We start from the raw sequence: 24,142 nt of genomic DNA, 5'->3' as shown, positions 1-24,142 counted from the left end.
CCTTGTTAGAGCAACCGACTCATATGCGAAAGGCTGCTGTTTTGATACCAGCTTGGAGCGGGTTGGGTGGCGTAGGACCGACAGGGTTACATTGGTGCTGTGACCCGGATGGGAGTGAGATTTTGGGGGGGTGAGTGTAACGGAGGCGGGCTAGTAAGTGCTGTGCAGGTAAACCTCATTCCTATGACCTCTAAAGGTGCTTTAGTGACAGACGCTAGAACCCATGGGCTGTTTCTCAATTCCAAGAACGCAGAGAACGGACTTGCGTTCTTGTGGAGACCGGTCTTGCCAGGTGTCCTCAGAAGAACAAATTCAGGAGACCACGAGAACAGAGAACATGTTCTGTGAGAAATGAGATGCTGTGTTCTTCCTGACGACCGTGATCTTCATGCCATTTTGAATTTTAATTTTTGGTAAATTATTTAAACATTACAGCATTCATACAATTTTACATAGATTTATTGTTTTCCCCTCTTCAATATATATACTATGCATAAAGACTTTACAAATATACATTGCACAATATAAATAAAACCGATTTTAATACGAATTTCAGCAAAGAAACACCCTTAATGTGTTTTTTAATCTGTATAATACTTTAGTCCCTACACTATACTAATGATTTATTGTGGTCTAAAACCAGGTGTTTAATTTTCTTTGTCCAACCCCTACTTATAAATACTGTACTATATTGTACTATACTCTGTAATGAAGTAATAATCTGCCTGTTGAAAACTGATGCCAGAAGGATTCCCTTTGTGTGCTAAAAGTGATGCCAAGTGGTCCTGAGCATTCACCAAAATGTGATAATTTCAGAGAGGGAAAATGTTGCCATTTATATATTTATTTGTCATGACTGCAGCAATTTGTTATGGTAATGTTTATATTCACCGTTTTATTTAGGGAAGCTCCTGAGGTAAATAAGTGATATCTCTGAACTTTATTAATCAATCTAAATAAAATGCTGCACATCCCACCTCCAGTCGCAATTACTTCTGGGACTTCTAGAATGAGAGCGGTGCTCAAGTCTGCATCGTTGCGTTCTAGATATCAAGAATACATCCAGGAAGTTTTACGCGTCCTCCAAACTTGCGGTCTTGAGTATTAGAACTGAACTTTGGCAGCTGATAATGACGTTACACGAGAACACGAGGATGCAAGGCAGCTGAAGAACGCATATTGATAAACAGCCATGGTCTTTAGCCTTCTTATCAGACCATCCGACTTCCATGCAGAAGGTCGCCAGCTCGATCCCAGCTTGGAGCGGGTTGGGTGATGTAGGACCGATGGGGTTACACTGGTACCATTGAAACCAACATTTGGCATTGGCACAAGTGACTAAAGGTTTGGAGGTGAGATGCACATTTATTTTGCAGCAATAGGGCAGCTTTTTTTGTTGTAAAAACCAGGTTAGCATCTAGACGTCCCTTTCAGAAAGCTACTACTAGCATCCACAGTTACTCTAAAGTGTAGAATTGAGTAGTTCTAGTTCAATTCAATTCAATTAAAACTGCTTCAGTTCAGTTTGGTATACTGTTGAAACTCAAGAATTCTGTAGTTTTTAATAGTTGCCACATCTACAGTATGTCTTTGATTTTGTTCTTATTACTTGATTCTTAAGCACATAAATGTGTGAGCAAACCTCTCAGCTTGTGACTGGAATGAATTAGCAGGGGTTAAATCATTCATATTGATGAAGCTATTAGGATCAGCAACAAGACTGTTTAAATGCATTAAAATGAGACATTGTTTGTCTGCAGTGTTAGCAAATAAGAAAACAAAGGGTGCGTTCCAAATTATTTCCTAAAAATCATTTTGTAGTATAAATAGTGTTAGTGCATTCATTTTAAGTGCTCACATAGCAGAAGGGGTGGAACTATTAGGCACTCATGTTGAATTACTTTATTTATTTTGGATTGTGAAAGCAAAATTCTCCAATGAGAATGATTATAGCGCCTCCCTATGGTGAATGCGGTTATACTCATGGCATGTATTATTTAGTAGTTTGGTCATTCATTTCACTAATATGGCAACGTCAAACGGCATCTGGGAAACGATGATTTGATTTGGGACAACACTACATACATACAGTATACTATGGTGTTGAGTGTGTAAATGCATAAGTACATAGTGCATAACTCCAAAGTGTATAGTGTGCCATTTGGGATGCAGCTTTAGTAATAGTGGTTTGCAACACTGAATGTGTGACTCAGCCAGAAAAAAAGTATACTGCAATTACTACTCATTGATTTGGTACTTAATTTGTATTCAAATGACTCAAGACAGTTCTGTAATTGCTTCCCTTTCATTGTTCGGATCAATTCTAATTTTGAACTTTTCAGATGTATATTGAAAAATAAGCATCGATAAACTAGGGCATTTGCCAATTTAACTGGCAAACAAAGTCCTGGAAAATGTACTGTACAAAAAGTATGCTCTGATATATTTCTCCACCTAAAGCATTGATCATTGTGAATCCTTATTTTACAGCATTTTACAAGAGGACTAATTAAAACAATATCTCTACGTCCTGTCATCTACAATATTTCCTATATGTGATATCTATTTTTACAGTCTTTAGTCTCATCAAAAAGTACTGTTGTATAGTTCTTCATTAATATATTAGTTTAATTTGTATTAAATTATTTAAATGTTAGATTATTTACGTTTTACAGTTTAGTCATTTTGCTGTATTTTATTAAATAACTAGAAAAGTAAAGTTCCTAGACAAACTGTCACCGACTCGGTCCCAGTCATTCCCCTCGCTGGCCAGCAGAGGCCGCCATCCTCGGACTTCTAGCATTACATCATCCACATACACTGATTGTGCAAACACCTGAACTGAATCACGGTAATGACCCACGCCACCTATATAAGCCACACTTAAACCACTGTTCATTGCGAAGTCTTGTTTAGCCCTGGCCAGCATTTCTGAGCGTTATTTCCTGCATGATCTCTTGTGCATAACCCCGGACTGTTCCTGACTCGGAGTTGCTTTCTGCCTGCCCACGACCTTTGCTTGTTACACGGATTCTGAACCACGCTGCCTGCCCTCGAGCCACGCCTGCTATAAGGACTCTGAACCACGCTGCCGACCACTGATCTAAGCCTGGTAAATCACTCTGTGTCTGTCAGCCGCCAGCCCTATGACCTTGATTGATTACTGTTGATGTGTGTTCGCACTGTGTTAGCACAGCTCAAGCTCAGGTATTAACTACACATCAGCAACAGTTGTCTTATTTAACCCAACTCCCAGATGAACTGGTGAAATCACTGCAAAACCTGCAAGCTGCTTCCACAGCGCAACTCACCGCCAATTACTCTCCAAGTCAACCCTTTGTTACACAGACCCAGACTGTATCCGGAGCTCGTTTGGCATTCCCCGACAAATTTTCAGGTAACCCAGCTAAGTGCAAAGGCTTTTTACTCCTGTGCAAACTGTTCATCTCTCAACAGCCCCATCTGTTTAAGGATGAAAACAGTAAAATTGCTTTTTTGTGTTCTCTGCTCACGGGAAAAGCATTAGACTGGGCTACTGCAGTTTGGCCTGACAGTGCCCTGATATTTCCCTCATTTAATGACTTTCTCAAACGTTTTTGCACGGCGTTCGATCATCCTGAGGGTGGTCGTAGTGCTGGTGAGGAGCTCTTGTGTGTTCAACAGAGAAGTCAACCTGCAGCCGAATTCGCTCTGCATTTCCGCACACTGGCTGCACAATCTGGCTGGGCTGACGATCTTCTAAAGACCCTATACTTGAAAGCTCTAAACCCCGAACTGCAGAAAGAGATGGCATGTCGTGATGATGGGAAATCGTTGGACCAACTCATTGAACTCTTAATCAGGTTAGACCATTTACTCCGCTCCCGTAAACCCGTGTGTTCTGTCACTCCCAGTCCTGTATCCCCTGAGAGTCCCATTGAACCTATGCAACTGGGCAGAACCCGACTAACCCCCGAGGAACATGAACGAAGATGGAGAAACCATCTGTGCCTGTATTGCGGTCTTTCGGGTCATATGAAAATCCTGTGTCCCAACAAACCTCCGCCCAAGACCCTTCCGGTGAGTGCAACCACCGTATTTACGATTGCCAATGACATTCTGAGTGTACCTGTTTATTTACGATGTGGTGAAATTGAGATCTCGACTCTCGCCATAGTTGACTCAGGAGCCGCTGGCAACTATTAAAGATCACTCGTTTGCCACGACCCACTCTATTCCTCTAACCTCCTGCGAATCTTCCCTAGCCATCACTGCTATAGACGGGCGCCCCCTGGGGGAAGGACACATAAAATTCCGAACTCTGCCAATCTCTCTTCAAACAGGCTCTCTCCATAAAGAAGAACTCTCCTTCTTAGCAATTGACTCTCCTCAACACACAATTATCCTCGGGTTGCCCTGGCTACAACTTCATGACCCCCAAATTTCCTGGAAAACGGGTGAGATCATTAGATGGAGCAATAATTGTTTTAACCATTGCCTGCAGTCTGTCCTCCCTGTCCAGATTAATACCATTTCCAGTACTGAAGACCCCGAATTAAGTCAAATCCCTGAGGTTTATCAAGATCTCATCGAAGCCTTTAACAAACAGAAAGCCACTAAGCTTCCGCCTCATCGGGAGCATGACTGTGCCATTGAGTTACTGCCAGGTACAACGCCTCCTCGTGGCCGGATTTTTCCCCTCTCACAACCTGAGACCGAAGCCATGAATAATTACATCTCGGAGGAACTGGAAAAAGGCTTTATACGACCTTCCACGTCAACCGCCTCAGCTGGGTTTTTCTTCGTCAAAAAGAAGGACGGTAGCCTACGCCCATGCATTGACTACAGAGGACTAAATGATATCACAGTTAAGTTTTGCTATCCTTTACCACTAGTCCCAGCAGCCCTCGAACAACTACGCTCAGCACAGTACTTTACGAAGTTGGACCTCCGCAGTGCTTACAACCTCATTCGTATCCGACAGGGGGACGAATGGAAAACCGGGTTCTCCACCGCTAATGGCCACTATGAATTTTTGGTTATGCCCTTCGGCCTAGCAAACAGTCCTTCAGTGTTCCAGGCTTTCATAAATGAGATATTCAGAGACATGCTCAATCAGTGGGTTATCGTGTACATCGACGACATCCTCATCTACTCCAATTCCCTACCTGAACACAATCAACAGCTCAGAGCCGTCTTAAAATGCCTAATCCAGAACCAGTTGTACGCCAAAGCCTCTAAGTGTGAGTTTCACCAAACATGTATATAATTTCTGGGTTATATCATCAGTCCCGAAGGCGTGGCCATGGATCAGCAGAAGGTAGATTCTGTCACGCAGTGGTCCAAACCTGAAACCATTCGGCAACTACAATGTTTCCTGGGGTTCAAAAACTTCTATAGAAGGTTCATCCGGAACTTCAGTACAGTAGCCGCTCCTCTCACAGCCATGGTAAAGGCCAATAACGCTCGCCTGAAATGGAATCCGGAAGCTATTTGATCATTCAACCAGCTCAAGTCACGCTTCACAACTGCGCCCATCCTACGTCATCCTGACCCCAATCTACCATTCGTGGTCGAAATAGATGCCTCCAACACGGGCATTGGAGCCGTTCTATCCCAGAGGTCCCAAACGACTAACAAACTCCATCCTTGTGCCTTTTACTCTCGCAAACTCAATCCAGCTGAGAGAAACTATGACGTTGGCAACCGGGAACTCTTAGCTATGAAAGCGCCATTGGAGGAGTGGAGACACTGGCTTGAGGGCGCTAAACACCCATTCACCGTCATAACTGACCACAAAAATCTTGAGTACATCCGGTCCTGCAAGAGACTTAACCCAAGGCAGGCAAGGTGGGCTCTATTCTTTACTCGCTTTGACTTCAAGGTCACTTACATTCCCGGTTCGAAAAATGTCAAGGCTGACGCTCTATCTCGCCTCTCTAATGAAGAAGCATTGGCTGATGTCGAGCCAATCCTAATGGACTCCCTAGTCCTAGCACCCATTCAATGGGACATTGAGACTGAAATTCTCCAAGCATCTGAGCAAAACCCTACTCCGCAGGCATGTCCCGAAAACAGAATCTTTGTTTCCCCGTTGCTCTGAGAAAAACTTATTTCTAAAGTTCACAACCACCCCAGTTCCGGTCATCCAGGTAGCACAGCAACCGTCCAACTCATCCAGTCCCGTTATTGGTGGCCATCAATCAATAAAGATGTGATTGAATTCATAAACAACTGCTCTCCCTGTCAAATCGTTCCACATCGCCCCTGGTCACATATAGCTATCGACTTCATCACAGACCTACCTCAATCCCAAGGAAATACCACCATCCTTACCGTTGTTGACCGTTTCTCCAAGTCTTGCCGACTCATTGCCATACCTAAACTGCCTACAGCTTTGGAAACGGCAGAGCTACTTTGCGAATATGTCTTCCGCTACTATGGTCTACCTGAAGACATTGTTTCAGATCGGGGTCCCCAATTTACCTCCCGTTTGTGGTCCGCATTCTTCAAGAACCTGCAGGTTAACATCAGTCTCACTTCAGGCTATCACCCACAATCCAACGGCCAGACTGAATGCCTCAATCAGGAGATTGGTTGATTTCTCCGCACCTATTGTCACTCCAACCATGCTGAATGGAACAAATTCCTCATATAGGCTGAATACGCTCAGAACTCCCTGAGAAAACCATCTACAGGTCTGACTCCCTTCCAGTGTGTACTCGGCTTTCAACCCCCTCTATTCCCTTGGTCTGGCGAACCTTCAGAACTTCCAGCCATTGACACCTGGTTCAAGAAATGTGAGGAGGTATGGAACGCAGCTCACACCCATCTATCGCATGCCATTCGAAGATTTAAAGAACAGGCTGATCGTCACCGTCGTCCTGGTCCCACGTATTCCCCAGGACAGTGGGTGTGGCTATCCACTCGAGATCTGCGCCTGAGACTACCCTGCAAGAAACTCAGCCCTAGGTACATGGGTCCTTTTCAGATAGAGAGACAAATCTCTCCTGTTTCTTTTCGACTGACACTTCCTAATCATTACCGCATTTCTCCTACATTCCATGTCTCCCTGCTCAAGCCTGCTGTTGGTCCAGCCGAGGTGGATAGAGAGGTGGCAGCCGATGAACAGGGTCCCCCACCTATCAAGGTCGACGGAGAAGAGGCTTATCGGATCCATGAGATCCTGAGATCCAGACGCCGGGGCGGACAACTGCAGTTTCTAATCGACTGGGAGGGGTACAGCCCGGAGGAAATATCTTGGATCAACCGTAAGGACATTCTCGACCCAACTCTGTTGAATGAGTTCCACTTGCAACATCCGGAGATGCCAGCCCCTCGCCCCCGTGGAAGACCCCGGCGTCGCGATTCTTCTCACTTCAGGAGCTGTTCGTTGGAGGCGGGCTCTGTCACCGACTCGGTCCCAGTCATTCCCCTCGCTGGCCAGCAGAGGCCGCCATCCCCCGACTTCTAGCATCATCCACATACACTGATTGTGCAAACACCTGAACTGAATCTCGGTAATGACCCACGCCACCTATATAAGCCACACTCAAACCACTGTTGATTGCAAAGTCTTGTTTAGCCCCGGCCAGCATTTCTGAGCGTTATTTCCTGCCTGATCTCTTGTGCATAACCCTGGACTGTACCTGACTCTGAGTTGCTTTCTGCCTGCCCACGACCCTTGCTTGGTACACGGATTCTGAACCACACTGCCTGCCCTCGACCCACGCCTGCTATAAGGACTCTGAACCACGCTGCCTGCCACTGATCTAAGCCTGGTAAATCACTCTGTGTCTGTCAGCCGACAGCCCTACGACCTTGATTGATCACTGTTGATGTGTGTTCGCACTGTTGTGCGTATTGGATGTTTGTGCTTGATTGTGATTAATAAATACTGCAAAATGGATCCCTCCGTGTCAGTCTCCCTGTTACACAAACTATATGGTGGCTTGAGAAAGCTTCGTCTGAAGGCTTGAGGTAGCTTTAAAAATTAAACAATTGAAGTCGTTTCTAAGAAGTTTAAAGCAGTTGGAATAGATAGAGAACTACATATAGGTTTGCATGTTTCTAGTATTGATCGGCATGTTTCTTGCTAGGTAGTTGCTAGGGTGTTCTGAGTGGTTGCTAAGATGTTGCTAGGGTGTTCTGAGTGGTTGAAATAAATAAAATAAATAAATTACCATGGTTCTAGTATGCATAGGTATATACATTAGATGTCGGCTACCCTGTTGTTGTCTATTGGAAGGAATGCGTCAATTGAGCCGCCATTTTGGAACAGGGTAGCGCTCCTTTGAAATGAATGCAGGACCAAGGTACAGTGAAGGACTGTGGCCATGCAAAGCCAGAGATATACACATATACACCTTTATCTATGATTAGGAGTTTTCCTGGATGTTAGTATGCAATTTTATTTATTTATTTATTTTTTTATGAAAATTATAATTTTACATCACTTTTCTACATTGATTGATCAGTGATCGCATTGGCATTCCAGACAAAAAGCTTGTGTTTGTGTGTTTGGAAATGTACTATCCACCCTCCCTGTTTAATTTGATCTAATCCGTGTCCTGAAACACACCTCTTCTGCTTTCACTTCTCATACTGACGGAGGGAGCAATTCGTTTGTGAATGAATCTCTGTTATGAACGACTCCTTCATTAGCTGACAATAATACAAGTTTCTGGCACCGCAGCATCTCGTTGTAATATTTCTTTTGCATTGTTTGCTGATTTTATTTAACAAAACTATAATAAGCTCAGTATTTAGTGCGAGTGGGAGATACTTTGCCTTATGGTGAATGCAGTAAGTGACTGTATTATCATCAATAACGTGACCTGTTTAGCACAAAAGTTCAGAACATACAAAAACGTAAAAAACTTAATCTTACCTATGAAATGTTCTGCCTTTGTGCTTTATTTTCTTTGCTTGTTCGTTACTACACCCGTAGACAGTGCTAAAGTCCCGCATCTTCACGTAATAACACTGTCATGATTAGTGTGTTTGTATGACATTTGTCCTGGGAGCACTGTACCAATGTGGCGGCGCTATTGATGCATGCTCAGGGTCCCTATGCGATATCTAGTGTATATATCTATGTCTAGTACGAATTACCATGTCGCTAGCATATTTAGAATATAAACTAGCATGTTGTTAGCATGAATTTAGTATGAATTAGCATGTTGCTAATATGATTAGGATGTATGTTAGTAAATTGGTATGTTGTAAGTTTATGTCTAATGTAAAATCAAAAGCAGTTTTTTTTTTACAATGGAAGTCTAAGGGACAGATTCTAAGGTGTGGTAAGTGGTTGCTAGGGTGTGGCTAGTAAGTTGAAAGGTAATAAGTGATTGGCAGATTGGTGGTCTGAGTTAAATGAGCTCGATCATAGGTCTGTATGACAGTCTAGCGGAAAGTTATGAGGTCACTTTGGTCCTTTGGCCCTATGTTTAGTCAATATGACTTTTACGAAATTTCCGGTTCAGTTGTTGAAAAACCGTAAACCGGATGAGTTTGATGATAGTTTGGTGGTTGTAGTATGAAAAGTCTAGGAGGGGATGCATATAGAAATTAGTCTCAGAAGAAGACAGAAGAATAATATGTTTATGTAGCATAACTGTATGTTGGCTTTCTTAATTAATTAATATAAGTGTTAAAAATCAAGATATACGATTATAATGAGATAACATGATTAAAATCTAGACATATTAAATCATGATATTTGAAGATATCATTTCTTTTGTATATAAAATATTAAATGGCTTCTCATGTGATTGTTACAGGCAGCTTCTCATACTGAATTAACTGTAAAAATATAAATGTATTGACAACTGCTAACCTAGTCAAAGACCACCAGCTCTTGAACCTCAGCAGCTGTCATGATGAATTGCTTACACAACTGTCCTGCTTGTTTGGTTTTAGGACGGATGAAAGCTGGCAAAGTGCAGCTACTTTTGTGAAGAGGGTGGCAGGAATTGTAGCGGGAATAAAAGCTTAAAGCTCCTTCTGTGAGAATGAATCAAAGCTCAGAGAGTGAGAGTATCCATATCTCTATTACCCTGTCACATGCTCTTTTAGTCTCTCTTTCACTGTCTCTCAGTGGCTCAAAGCTGGTAGCTAAAGTCTGTGCTGTCATCACTTTTTTTTTTTTCTTCTTTTCAACTAGAGTCCTGGAACTGAAAACAAAAAAACAAAAAAAAAAAAACAAAAAAAAAAGACTGTCACTTATTTCAAATGTTCAGGTCAAAATTATTTAAATCAGTCAATCAGTTGCCACCTGAAATAAACATCTTATTGTCTTGGATCTTGAAAGTGGAGGTGTCTTGTTGTTATTGATGATTACAAAAAAATTGGCTTGGTTTTTATTAACACATTCTTTAGCTTTATTAGAAATTCTCTTTACACCAAGAAAGAAAGGGTTCTTTTGAAGGGGTCATGAACTGTCTTTTTATCTTGTACGGCTCTCTGAGGTCTATTTTAGAGTTATCAAACTATAGATCAAAGACTTTTTTTTAGAATATGCTATTTTCAGTTATTCTGACCATCATTGGAGCACACAGTTTATATAAGCATTGTTGTCTGTTTGGATTCTACATGGACCTATATTTATCTCTAATTTACCTGTTGCTGCATGAATAAGTGGGCGAAGCTACACAAACAGGCAGTGATGTTGAAGCAGATGTAGATCTTCTTCTGTTAAGGCAGAGTATAGCCACACTATTACATAACAAAGTGTCTGAAACTCTCTTTTTAGCAGGTTGCCCTGAAAATAGTTGAAAAACAGCTTAACAATTCTGAGCTTCTGGTTTTGTAATATAATGAATACAAAAAGACGGAAATAGACTGAACATAAACTCTGAAGCATATTTTGGCCAAAAACGCCCACTTGAAAGGTTTGTTGACTAACATGTCAAGAGACAACTTGAGCCTGGGTAATTAGTTTTCTATTTAAGTTAGTTAGAGAGAAGATTTACTTCAAATTGAACAATTATTAATTATAAAATTATCATTACATCAATTTACTGCAACACAGGCTCATTCTGAAAACGTCGCCCTACATATATACATTTCTGGAGATCGCAAATTATGTAGCCTGGGGAACGTATTGCTGCATTTACTCTTTAAAACAGATGTTATCCAGCAGTATGATGCCGTGTCTTACTGCTCGAGTCTGGAGAAGGGCGGTTCTAGAAGGCAGATAAGACAAAAACAAAAGCCAAAAAATAAAGTAAATAACATAGTGAGAATGGGGTGAAATCTGAAAACGTGGTAAAAATTAATTGGTTGCGAGGGCTTTTCTTTTTCTGGATTGCTTTTAAAAACACTGCGGTTGGGTTTAGGGAAGTGGGTGGTTGAGCCAGTTACTGCTTTTTAAAACATTATCGGTTTGATTTATGGAAGGAGGAGGGTGGGCCAGTTAATCGGTCAGTCAACAGCGGCTTCTGGTAGATTTACACGAGATGAGCTGGCGTGAATGGTACTCACAAGAGAAATTTGAATTTTCAAAAAGCATAAAGCAGATTCGTATAAATCTGCTGTATGCTATGTTTGGTCTCTCCAGAAATGTATATGGGGTACGTACTGAGAATGAGCCTGGATTGATTTAATTGATCAAGTTTACCTTATTGCTCAAGATTTTATATTGATTTAGATTCCTAACTAATCGTGCAAAATTGAAGACTGCAATAATGGCTACTAAAATGATCAGCTTTCAACTACAGCAATAAAACATATTTAAATAGAAAACAGTTATAATAAATTATAAAAATGCTCCATAATATTATGTTTTCTAGTTTTTACATCAAATTGACTTAATTCAAATACATTTAAGCTTTAAATACACAAAAATGTGTTAACTAGGACCTCAAACCTGGGGTCCGTTCTTAGTACGTGGATTACTCAATTAGCTGGATTTGGTTATTGATAATTTGACATGATTCAAGATCATTGCAACAGTTCTGGTTGCTCAAACCAAACAGGTCCAGATTGGGTAATTTCAAGCAAAGGTAATACTGAAAGTGTGTTCCGAATTCTAATATATTCTTACAGTAGTAGTTATATACACTTGGGAAAATAGTAATAGTTTCTAAAATAATAAAAAAATAAGTTTAAAATAAATATAAATAAAACTTATGCAATATGCAATTTAAAATAATAGTAGCCTACAAAGACTGTCATGGAATGGTTCTAAATAAAATGCTAAATATTCTTGACTCATGAAAGTGTAATGCCTATAGCCCACAACAAAGGTGGAAAGTTATTGGGTGTCATATTTAACAAACCGTTTACAACAAATTTTATGTAATTTTTCCCACATGGATAATTAAACATTAATCAGATGATGTCACTACCCTGCTGTGGTGTCAGCCAATCATTGCATTGCTGATCATGATTTCAAGAATTGATAGATTTGTCCTTCACAGCACACGCAGTGATCTCAGATCAGTTCATCCAAACATTTTAATCTGATTCACAAAATTGTTTGAGGAAATAAATTTGCCAGAGATCAGTTATCAAAATAAAAAAAAAATAGGATCTGCAAAATCATCTTAGATCATTTAAGTGTGGTACAGAGAACGGACCTCTGATCTACAGTAACCTGAAAACCTGTGGAAAATGTTATAGTAACTAATAATCATCTAGAATCTTGTAAACAAAACTTGTTTATAGCTATGAGCCAGGGCTGAATCCAGAGAGTAAACATTTTTTGGAATAATGTACAAAATAATACATTGGATGATGTATTAACATGTTTCCAATGTGTTTGTATATTTGTGTAAAGTAAAGATGAAAAGAAAAGAAAACATAACCGTCAAGAAGATGAAGATGAAATCTAAATTATATAGCAGATCCACATAGGGTAATTTCCAGAGAAGGTTATATCCTGTTCCTATTGAAGCAGATAATGCAAGATGTTGGCTTTTTTTTGGACTATGAGGGGAAATCTGTTTGTCTGATAGCTTGAAGAACAGGTCTCATTGCAGCACTCCTGCAGTGCCTAACATTCAGGAACCTGGCGAGAGTGTCGGCACATTATTCACCAGGTGCATAACAGCGCTTAACAAATTGCATATGGCAAATCATAGTACATGCATGTTTGTTATGTTTACAGGCAATTTATCTGTTTAGCCATATGTAGCATATGCATAAATCATTGAACAGCCCTTCGAGCAATAGGATGCTTGAACATAATCATAGCTTAGGATGCTACAAAGCATAGCAGGGAAAAACGTGTATTGATTTGTATGTGTGTGTGCATCAAATGTATTGACACAGGATGAATGGGAAAATGCATAGAGAAGCACTACAGGCCAATGACCAACACGAGCCAAACACCCGCCGCTATTTACATGCAAATTAGTAAAGAGTTGCCATGAATATGTGCTTTTCATTTGTAATAACTGCACACGAGCTTCTGCACACTTCATTAGCAGTGGCTAGCAGCCGTGATTACAGAAACATTTACAGCTTTCTTCTCACTAACTATTTATTGATTTTGTTGTGTCAGAATTGTGCTGTAAGCAAATTTCTAAATTATGTATTGTAGAGTTGTCTATAATCATCTTAGTCACGGTTGATTTTTGAACAGATCCTAGTTTAAAAAATAAATGGGGGAAAAGTTTTCAAAAACAAAACTAAGTGTGCAACTGATAGCTTTGTGAGACATTAGCAACCATGGTAGTGCTGGTACTAACAGATTGGTGAGTTTGAATATGAATTAGTTGCAGACCTACAGTTCAATTCTGTTAAAAAGCCTAGAGCCTATATGTAAAGTGACTATATATTCTAGTGCCTATAAAAAAGCCTATATGTCCTAGTGCACTCTGTATTCTGAATGATGCCCTGCATTGACTTGTTTTTGAACTAAAGAAAATTTTGATACAATTAACAAAGATGTGAATTTCCGATTTAACAGAAAGTTAATTGGTATTTTTCTATCAGGACAATTTACAGTTGTTGTATGGATTCTTTCTATCCTTTTTAAAATATGTTGCATATTTTCTTTATTAATGATAAAAAATTTAAAGGGCTGTTTACAGAGAAATTTTGATGTCTAAAGACTTTTTTGTATAATAATATTTAAAGTGAAATCTTCTAAGGATTTGTTTTTGTATTTTATTGTATTCATTTGTTTTTATATTGTTGCTTAGTTTTTGTTGTATTTTATTATTGTAATAATTATACATAAACCTGAAACTAAGCATTTTCAACTCTGTTTGAACACATAACAAAAAATATTAACTTTCCTCATTCTTTCCTTAAATTAAATTAAATTACTTTACACAATACTTTCTAAAACATTTAGCAGCAACAGCATTTTACAGCTTTTGCATTCAACATTTTGTTCATCATGTTATAATAATAATAATGATGATAATAATAATAATAGTAATAATAATAATAATAATAATAATAATATTCCCAAAGATGGGTTGCGGCTGGAAGGGCATCCGCTGCGTAAAAACTTGCTGGATAAGTTGGCGGTTTATTCCGCTGTGGGGACCCCGGATTAATAAAGGGACTAAGCCGACAAGAAAATGAATGAATGAATGAATGAATAGTAATAATAATAATAATAATAATAATAATAATAATAATAATAATAATAATAATAATAATAATAATAAATAAAAATAAATGCTCAATTCAGTTCATAATTCCATACCTCATTCATTCATTCATTTTCTTTTCGGCTTAGTCCCTTTATTTGAATATATGTATTATTTAATTTCTCCAACCCAGAGCAAATGCATGACTGCCGTCTGTGTGTGATAATCTAGCCAATTGAGTAAGCACACTTTCGTTCTACCCAATCAGAACTTTTCGATCTGCCTCTTATCAGTCACTTAATTGTGTGTAGAACGTGTTTGAAGAAAGGTAAGGTACATTTATTTGTGTTTACTGTTTTCTGTAGAGAAAAATTAGTGTTAAATTTTTGAATATTTAAAAACAAATTTGAATAATTTTTGCAATTTATATCTTTTCAGTTCCTTTTTTACTTAACACTCACTGCATTTAAGCAGTACGAAGCTACTATACAGATTATTAAGCTGAAGCTTGAATACAAAACTAAATCGAAAATGCAATATCTGACAAAAAAAAAAAAAAAAAAATATATATATATATATATATATATATATATATATATATATATATATATATATATATATTATTAAATTCGCAATTTGATGTTCCCCTAATTGCACAGCCCTAAAACGCACATATTTGTTATTTAAGGAACTTTAAATTATACAAATGGTTTGAGTTATAGACTTCTATCTTATCTTTCTTTTTTCAGTCATTGCTTTCTGTCTTCACTGTCATACTTTACAAGGGGCTGCCACAACAATATTATTACAGATCCTTTAAAAAAAAAAAGTAATAAGATTGCAAGGACTCAGAATAGGATATATGTGTATAAAGCGCTTTTTCAAAGGGACACAGGTGAGAAATTCTATTGTATATTATTCGCTTGACCTTTTCAGTGTTCAAATTCCTCTTCAAATCGTAACAACTGAACTCATGGTTTCCGAGATCTATTGTGTTTCAGGCCTTAGCTGATCCTGCACTCTTCCATTCAATTTCCTCAGCCTTATGGCTTGTGTATTTTGCAATGGGAACAGACGCCTGTTGGGTGTCATTAAAATGCGGAGCCCTTTGGGATAACAATACTAGTGTGAATCTTGAGGTTAAGCCTCCAGTATATGTAGGAAACAACTTCTGCAAAAATGCATAAGCAGTTATCTGAAGAATAAAAACAATTAATATGATGCTGGTACTTAATTTTATAATACTGCATAGCTTCTATGAGCTGTATAGCGGCACCAGAGAAAGACTAGACAGGACCAGGCCTGGGTCATTTAGGTTTCAGTTTTATGTTTGTTCGACAGTCTTTCGTGAGGAGCTGTCTATTTACTTTTGTTTTGTGTTTACTTGCCATCTCCTTCCCTTAAAGTATGAACTTTTAACCTTGTTACAATATAGTTTCTTTGAATATAATTTTTTTTATATTAATATTCCTTACCTTTTTAATAACAAAAGTGTTGTCAGTTTTACAAGCCTCTGTTGCTAATCACAAAATGTCACTCTAGATCTAGTAATGAAGGAATGCAGTTTCTTTATTGCATTATGCATTGTAATGTTTTAGATAACACAAGAGTATCTTGCTCACAGATGCCTTTATTCAAAGTTATAATGTAGAATGACATAAATCAAAATCAATTAAACAATAGTTCTGCCTGTATTATTTTACAGCAACAAATCAAATCAATAGCTAAAGTTACAAATATATATTTTTATACTCTGGCACAAGCGTATTACGCTAGAGAATGTAAATGATTGACAGAGAATGTGATTTACCTTTATCTCTATATTCCATCTTCAAGTCAGACTCATTACAAAGCAATCTTTTAAATGTTTACTGATGAAATTGATGTATCTTTTGGTGGCATTGGTAGATATTACAGTACATCATGATTTTTCAATCACCACAACAAACCTTTATTCAATACAAAATGATTTTATGAATAATACTGTTGTATAATTTATTGAACAACAATATTTATTTTTTACTCAACCTTTACTTGTTACAAACCTGTTTGTGCTTCTTTTACTGTTTACTGAAAAATGCTGGAAACCTGTAGCAATTGACTTCATAGTAGTAAAAATAACTACCATGGAGGTCAATAATTACAGATTTTAAACATTTTTCAAATGAACTTCTTAGGGGTTTAAAAAAGGAAACTCAAAGATTTAGAACCACGACCCTGCCCACAGTCAAACCTTTTTGCTCTGGAACATAATTATAATTAAATGATTATAACATATACTGTCATTAAATGTAGTGAAGTTTATTCATAAACTAATTTCGAGAGGATCACGTGCTTATGATTTATCACGGCCGGTCTCGCATTTGCTAATCACTATCTTCCAATCATATGAGCCCTAAGCTACAATAAATAGCCACAGTTTTCAGTTCACTTTATCTTCGTTTGGAAGAAACCCCCCTCCTCCCCTATTCTCCTCCTTTACCTCTGATTGGCCAGCACGGCGGCCCAGTGGTTAGCACTGTGAGCCCCACAGCAAGAACACTGCCAGCCCTGGTTCCACAGGACCGGTGGGTGTTTCTGTGAGGAGTTTGTATGTTCTCCCCGTGTCCGCGTGGGTTTTCCCCGGGTTCTCCGGTTTCCTCTCACCATCCAAAGACATTCAACATACATAACAATTAAGCTTTGTCTAATCCCTTGTGTTCCCTTAGCTACCACGGCAGGGGAGTTCTGAGATCCACGGAGCACAGGCTCCCCTCTTGCTCTGCCAACGGGAGGAAGCCCCGGGCTCGAGGAGCCCTTGAGCTCGGGGCTCTCTCCCGGGACAGCATGCCAAACAAGCTTTTATAAATCATCAGCTAAGTGTGAACTCTTAAACTAAAATTAATTATTTTTCATGTATAACTACTATAGAGACAAAAAAATTGAGCCTGCAGTAGATTCCAAAATATGTGTCAAAGGTAAGGCTACTTTCAACGTGGTACAAAAACAATGAATGTGCTGAAACTCTCTGAAACTGTCAAAATGTGATTTGAAATATGCAGTATTCATATAAATAAACCACATATTTGACGTCTAAATTATATACACGCATTACTTTTTAATGGTTTATCTAGTTCAGACGTCTACTTGTTGGTCAGGCTTACTGTTAATGCTATTTGGTGTATGGTTTGTTTGTGATATAAAAGCAAACATATTTTTCCTGAAAGTGAGGCCCTGCTAATCATGTAGAAAGGATCAAACTGTGTATTTATTAAGTAGACAGAATATTTATCTATTTTTTGTTTGTCTTCAGCAGAAATTGAATTTGTTCTAGTTCTGTTGAATCTTTAATGGACACATGCATCTCCCATACAAACACACAAGTCCCTCACTCACAAGAAACATACACGCACACAGAATGTGTATTTTTGTATGTGCTTGCTTTCCTGACAAGCATTACTAATGCTCTCCAAGCATAGAGAATTTATATCTACATGTATAAAATTGCTTTCCAAAGAAATTGACGTTTTATTTTTTGTATTCATGATAAATGTGCATGTACATGCGTGTACCTCTCTGTGTTAGTATTTTGAAAACTAAACCAAAAATGTAAAAGTATACAAGTGCAAAGGGGTGCCGAAGCACCTCAACACGTTTGCTGAGAACTCGAGTCACGTTTTTACAAAATGTTGTTACTAGGTGGAGCCATGGCAGGCAAAAAGCTTGGTATTATTTGATAAACCAAACCCAGACAAATCCCAATGTCGAGACTGCAAAAATCTAATTCTGTTTATTTATTTTTACAATATTTTTATCCTTCACGGAAACAGCTCGTCAAATTTTCACAACAGTATTGCTCAGTCGTCAAACTAATCTTTAACAATGTTGAATTAATTAGAGGCTCTGCTAAATTTTGTTGAGGTGGTTTAATGCTCTTATGGCTTAATGCTCTTGTGAATGTAATTCCATTCAAAAGAAAAGCATAATCCTATGGTTTATTCTTTCATTCCATTAGTTTCTCATCATGAGTATGTGTAAACTTTTAATTAACTTTACCCCAGTAAAGCCTCTGCATGAACAGTGCATTGAAAATGATTTCTGACCCTTTCCAGTCAGTTTTCTCCCTGGTGTCATCCTTCAGAAGTGAAGTATAAGGATGTCGTCTACAAGCTCACATGCAGGTAGTAATGCTCCGTCATGCCGCAGTCCCATCAAGATGGAAATAGCATGCAGATGGGGTCCTCCCATGGCTATAGTGTCATTAATCTAAAGCAACTTGCAACGTTTGGGGATCAATGACTGAGCCGTACCACCATTTCATCAATGTCTCTGCGTTTAGATACTGCAACATTCATAAAGCTCCTGACAGCCTGCCGTGTTTCAAGAAAGAGATAAAATCTCTGTATTGATGGCACTTCTCTGAGTGCTTTATTCTCAGAAATACATGAATGAATAAATGATGGGAAATAAGTCGGAGTGAAATAAGATGACAGTGAAGATCTCTGAGGTAGGTAGGGCTCATCTGTACACTTTCAATGGCACTTCTTTAAGTAAGAAAGTTGAAGCGAATAGGGAAAAATGGTACAAAAGAAGTTAAAATAAAAGATAAACAACTGAAGTTTTTGATGTATGATGGTGAAAGTTTTGCTTATTGATGATGACAAAGTTGTCAAAACAATCCTCATTCTCACAGATCCATGAAAAAAAGACTAAAATACTAAAAGCAATGTATTATGCATGCCATTTTTAGATGAAAACATAGAAAATGTGTCTAATAATTAACAGGGCATTTTAAAAGATGAACATTTAGTTTAAATAAAAGTAAAGAAATTGGTTAAATAAGTAATACTGTATGAAATAACAACAAGAGGAAAAAAGCCATGTTTTTAAACATTTATGTTCATTTCCAAACACAATATCATCATTTTACATGTCCCTAGGTTTACAGCCAAACCTTTGCTTTAACTACCTTGAACAAAACTAAAAATCATTATCAACCCCTTTGTCTCAAAATATAGTTGATTATTTTATTGATGTTAATTTTCTACATAAATCATTACATTAAAGGTAATTATTAGTGCTGTCAAAATTAGCACTTAACGTATGCGAGTTTTCATATGGCAATGTTCTTGCCTCGTGACAATTGGATGAAAAAAATAAGGACTGGTGGAAGAGTGTTGTTTTAATGTAATTTGATACTGCACAGGGGGCGAGGCAGTGGCGCAGTAGGTAGTGCTGTCGCCTCACAGCAATAAGGTCGCTGGGTCACTGGTTCGAACCTCGGCTCAGTTGGCATTTCTGTGTGGAGTTTGCATGTTCTCCCTGCCTTCGTGTGGGTTTTCTCCGGATGCTCCGGTTTCCCCCACAGTCTAAAGACATGCGGTACAGGTGAATTGGGTAGGCTAAATTTTCCGTAGTGTATAAGTGTGTGTGTGAATGTGTGTGTGGATGTTTCGGCTGGAAGGGCATTCGCTGCGTAAAAACTTGCTGGATAAGTTGTCGGTTCATTCTGCTGTGGCGACCCCGGTTTAATAAAGGGACTTAGCTGACAAGAAAATTAATAAATGATACTGCATAGTGAATGGAAAGAATAAACCTATGCATTTCGTGATGTAAGTGTCTGTGGACCTTTAGGATAATCAAAAATCGCTGCACATGATAGACTCTTAATCAGAGTATTGTCTTAATCATATTAAAATCCTATAAGAGTATTGGTGTCCTTGTAAACGTACTGAGTAAAAGTGCCAGATGTCGCAAGCTGTCAAAATATTCAACTTCAAGTTGAAGATTCAAGTCTTCAAGTTGATTCCATGCGCCCTTAAATGTTTCAACAAGTTTGACGTGTTTCCCCCTTACATGCAACTTTTGTAAAGCATGTGCTCCATGTTGCTGTGTCAGAATCATTCCTTGTAAAATACGGTTAGTTTAAGCAAATTTAATGAACAGGATCATGCGTGTCGATGAATGTGAAGGAACACCGCCAACAGTGAAGGTATCCCTCAACGTTGTTTAGATTTAAATGTTAAGAGATTGGGTGACCAAAGTCCCTGAATTAGTCTTTAGTGTGACACAACGCATACCTATGTGTGCCTTTGATGTACCTCTTGATGCTTCTTACGTCCTTGTCCCAGCACCAGTGGCACCGAAATTCATATGCTGATTTGGTCCGGTGCATACTGGTGACATAGGTATGGCACTGGACTTCGGTACCCAACCCTACTTGTGAGAAACTGTTATCACTCTCAGGTTACATCATTTAATGGAAAAGGGCCACATTATCCCCTGATAATGTCAACAGAGTGGTCTATCTCAGCTACTGGCTGAATGTAAAGAAGCACGAAGCAAAATTGTTTCTACTTTATAATCAGTTTTCAACTCTCAGAAATACAACTTTTCAATGAGTACAGTTGCATGTATTCATTACTTTATTATTATATATTTCCAATTTCCATATTTGCAATGCCTGTATTTTGGATTTTTTTGCAGTCTACTTAGAATCCAACGTGGTAAAAAGTTAAGCTTTTTATTGGCATTGATTGTTGATTGAATGACACTTACATGCCAGTGTTTTTATTTCTGTTTTATTTCTGCTTTCAAAACAACAGTTTGAGGATCTTCATAGTTTATTGCAGGTATGTTGTTTACGTAAAGAAATCTGTGTTACAATTTAAACAAAAATATTATAATAAACACTCATATTTTAAATTTAAATATTTTCTTTGTCTTGAGTTTACATTAATTTACATTTTACATTTCAATAGCCAAGTTTCAGTCTTTTAATTGCGATAAATCACAACGACAGCTTTTGAAATTATATATGAACAATTTTTTTTTGCAAAGGCAAGTGGTTTCATTTTACAATACTTTGTTTTGCATACATATGTTTTTTCAATCTCAAAGTTTCGATAGCCACCGACTTCAATTGCAATCTCCAAGAATCACAGTTTTAGGTCAAATAACATCTTTAATATTCGACTAAAGAAAAAAGTCCAATACATTTTGGATGGCCAGATGGAGAGTAAAGTACAAGCAAATTAACAGATAATTTTCATTTTACTGTGAATTATCCATTTAAGGAAAGAGCTGAGGTGATTTTTGTGCCCTCTAGTGGTTTAAAGAAAAAAAAAAATCAAACGTGTCTTCATGCCAGTTTACTACTAAAGAGACTTAACTAGCACACTTACGTTCCCTCTGAGCTTGTAACCATTGTCTCTCAGTATGACTTTTTTCAACTCATTATATGATTATCATCTTGGTTTCAGCTCTTTACCTGTCCCATGTTATAAGTGCTGCCACTTTCATCCATGCACTAGCACATCTAACAGAAACATATTTCTCCCTATCAAGAACTATCGATTTCTTTACTGACTTTTTTTTGCTTTAGTATTGATTCAGTGGCTTACCCTGAGGGCCTTTCGATAGCATTTTTATTGTGCCACCTTTGTCAAGAGCATGTTTTATTTAGATAGACTTTTGTACATTACCAACAAATGGCACATTTAAACCCCATTTGCCCTTAAATTACACCATCAAGTTCAAAAAAAAAAAAAAAACTTTATTAAGGAGATTCAACTTTAAGAAAAAAAAGAAGTAAAATCGTTCCCTGAGGATTCCTGTTGAAACAAAACTAAAGTTGAGAGTCAGCAATATTTTGTATTGCCTCCTTGTCATGAGAGTTGCGAATATTTAATAAAGAAAAGGACAATTCATAACATTGTACTTGGTTTAAATGCAAATGTATGCTCAAAAGTGTTGATGCTCTGGACAGAAGACTTAATAATAGTCTCAGATCTCCTCAAGACCTTTCTGCTCATATTGCCACTGCTTCTCTTCTCTCAGTTTATTTCCCTTTCCTGTTCAAACCTAAGAATGCAGATGCATTACAAAGAGTTTGTGATTTACAGCAGCCTTCAGCAGCACCTCAGGCTTCACTGCTTATGACATTTCCTTCCACCTGGAGAGATATTACTGTGACATCCAAAACAACAGCGCAGAACTGCATACAAATAGTGGGACATTAAAAAAAAAGTGTGACATTTTAAGATAAAAATAATTACATATTGACAGAGCATATTGAAAATGTATTTTTCAAATTATTAATCTTTTTGACTCTCTGACTGTCACTCAAGCAGGTTGGAATGACTTTTGCCTTCAATCTAAATTTAAACAGAAATTCTAATTTAAATGTAAGTATTGACATTTTTTTGGTAACAACTTGACAGGACGATGCTTGAGGTTTATGTTTTTATAGCAACCTCTGTGTGACTTTACGCCAAACCTCTAATATATGTGTATATACACAAATTTTCAAAATTGATGTTCCATATTTTGACCTAATCGAGAGCTAATGGGTTGATAGATAGGCTTCTTTACTCATAAATTGGGTTAAATCTTGACTCTGAGTGCTGCACAGTTTATGATTTTATGAACTCTGCCTCATAAAGGCAAGGGGAGATGTTATTGAATGAAAAATGAAACAGTTTTATGAAAATGATTTTGAGGGGGCAGCTCGGTTCACAGCGTTATTTATAGTGCTTCGATTGTGGGGCGCAGCCAAAATTTTAGCAGATCAAAAAAGACAGAGTGCGACTGCTGGGTTTTGGAAATAAAAATCCCATTGACTTTCTCCGTAGAGAAATTGATTTTTGCAAATAATGTATAAACCATTCGAGACAGACCTGGCTGGAGCTCCAAGGCTGTTAGGTGGTGATATACTGTAGACTTTTGTAGAGTACACAAGGCATTGTGATTTGATTTTTTTTTTATAATTGTGGATTAATTGTTTATTTGAAGAATAACACTGTCCCCAATATTGCCTCTTTGTCTATTCTCTTTTTTATTTTACATTAATTTACATTAGAGGTCAATTTTTTCTTGACAACTTAAAATGTTTTTTTGTAAGGATTTTGACACACCTTAAAAAAAAAGTGTATGATCTGTCATAAATAAATAGCTTTTTTTCTGACCTTGTAACAGAGATTTGGAATATAAGTACTGCATTCACAGTTTGTGCTTCAGATACATGAGTGATGTCTGATGACTCTCAAATGGATAGTTATCAACAAGAAAACTGCTTTTGCATTCGATAGGAGGTGGATAAGAAAACGAGCGGGATAAGATATACTATTTTTGCTGTCAAAAAGGTCTGAGCCATGCTGTCTTTTTGGCCTGACCACAGTGTGACAAGGAAATGAGAGAGGTTTGTGTTTGCTCTTGTTCTCAGTTGTGCAGAGATAAAAAAAAAAACTGTGGCAAGCACAGCGCAGTTGAAGGAATAGCCACTGAATCGACAGGTTAAATGACACGTGACACTGTAGCTTTATAGTATCAATCACAACAGTTGTGAAAGAACAGTTTGCCTTTTGACTAGTTTAAAGAGTAAATACATAACAAACAACAGTAAAAAATACCCTTGCTTACAGAGTTTTTACATACGAAAGTGGCATTTTATAAAGAGTTCTTCATCTTTAATAAATTAGTTTACTAAATTAGTAATCTTAAATGCATTTTCATTATTGAATATTTGATTTACCCACCCAAAATGTAACATTTCAGCAAACTTAAACTAAAGAGATATTTCACCCATGAACTGAAATTTTTTTGTAACATTTCTGACCTTCAAGGCTGGGCTTTTG

This window comes from Danio rerio, chromosome 13, assembly GCF_049306965.1.
Source record: "Danio rerio strain Tuebingen ecotype United States chromosome 13, GRCz12tu, whole genome shotgun sequence".
NCBI lineage: Eukaryota > Metazoa > Chordata > Actinopteri > Cypriniformes > Danionidae > Danio > Danio rerio.
This window is presented reverse-complemented; position numbering follows the sequence as displayed.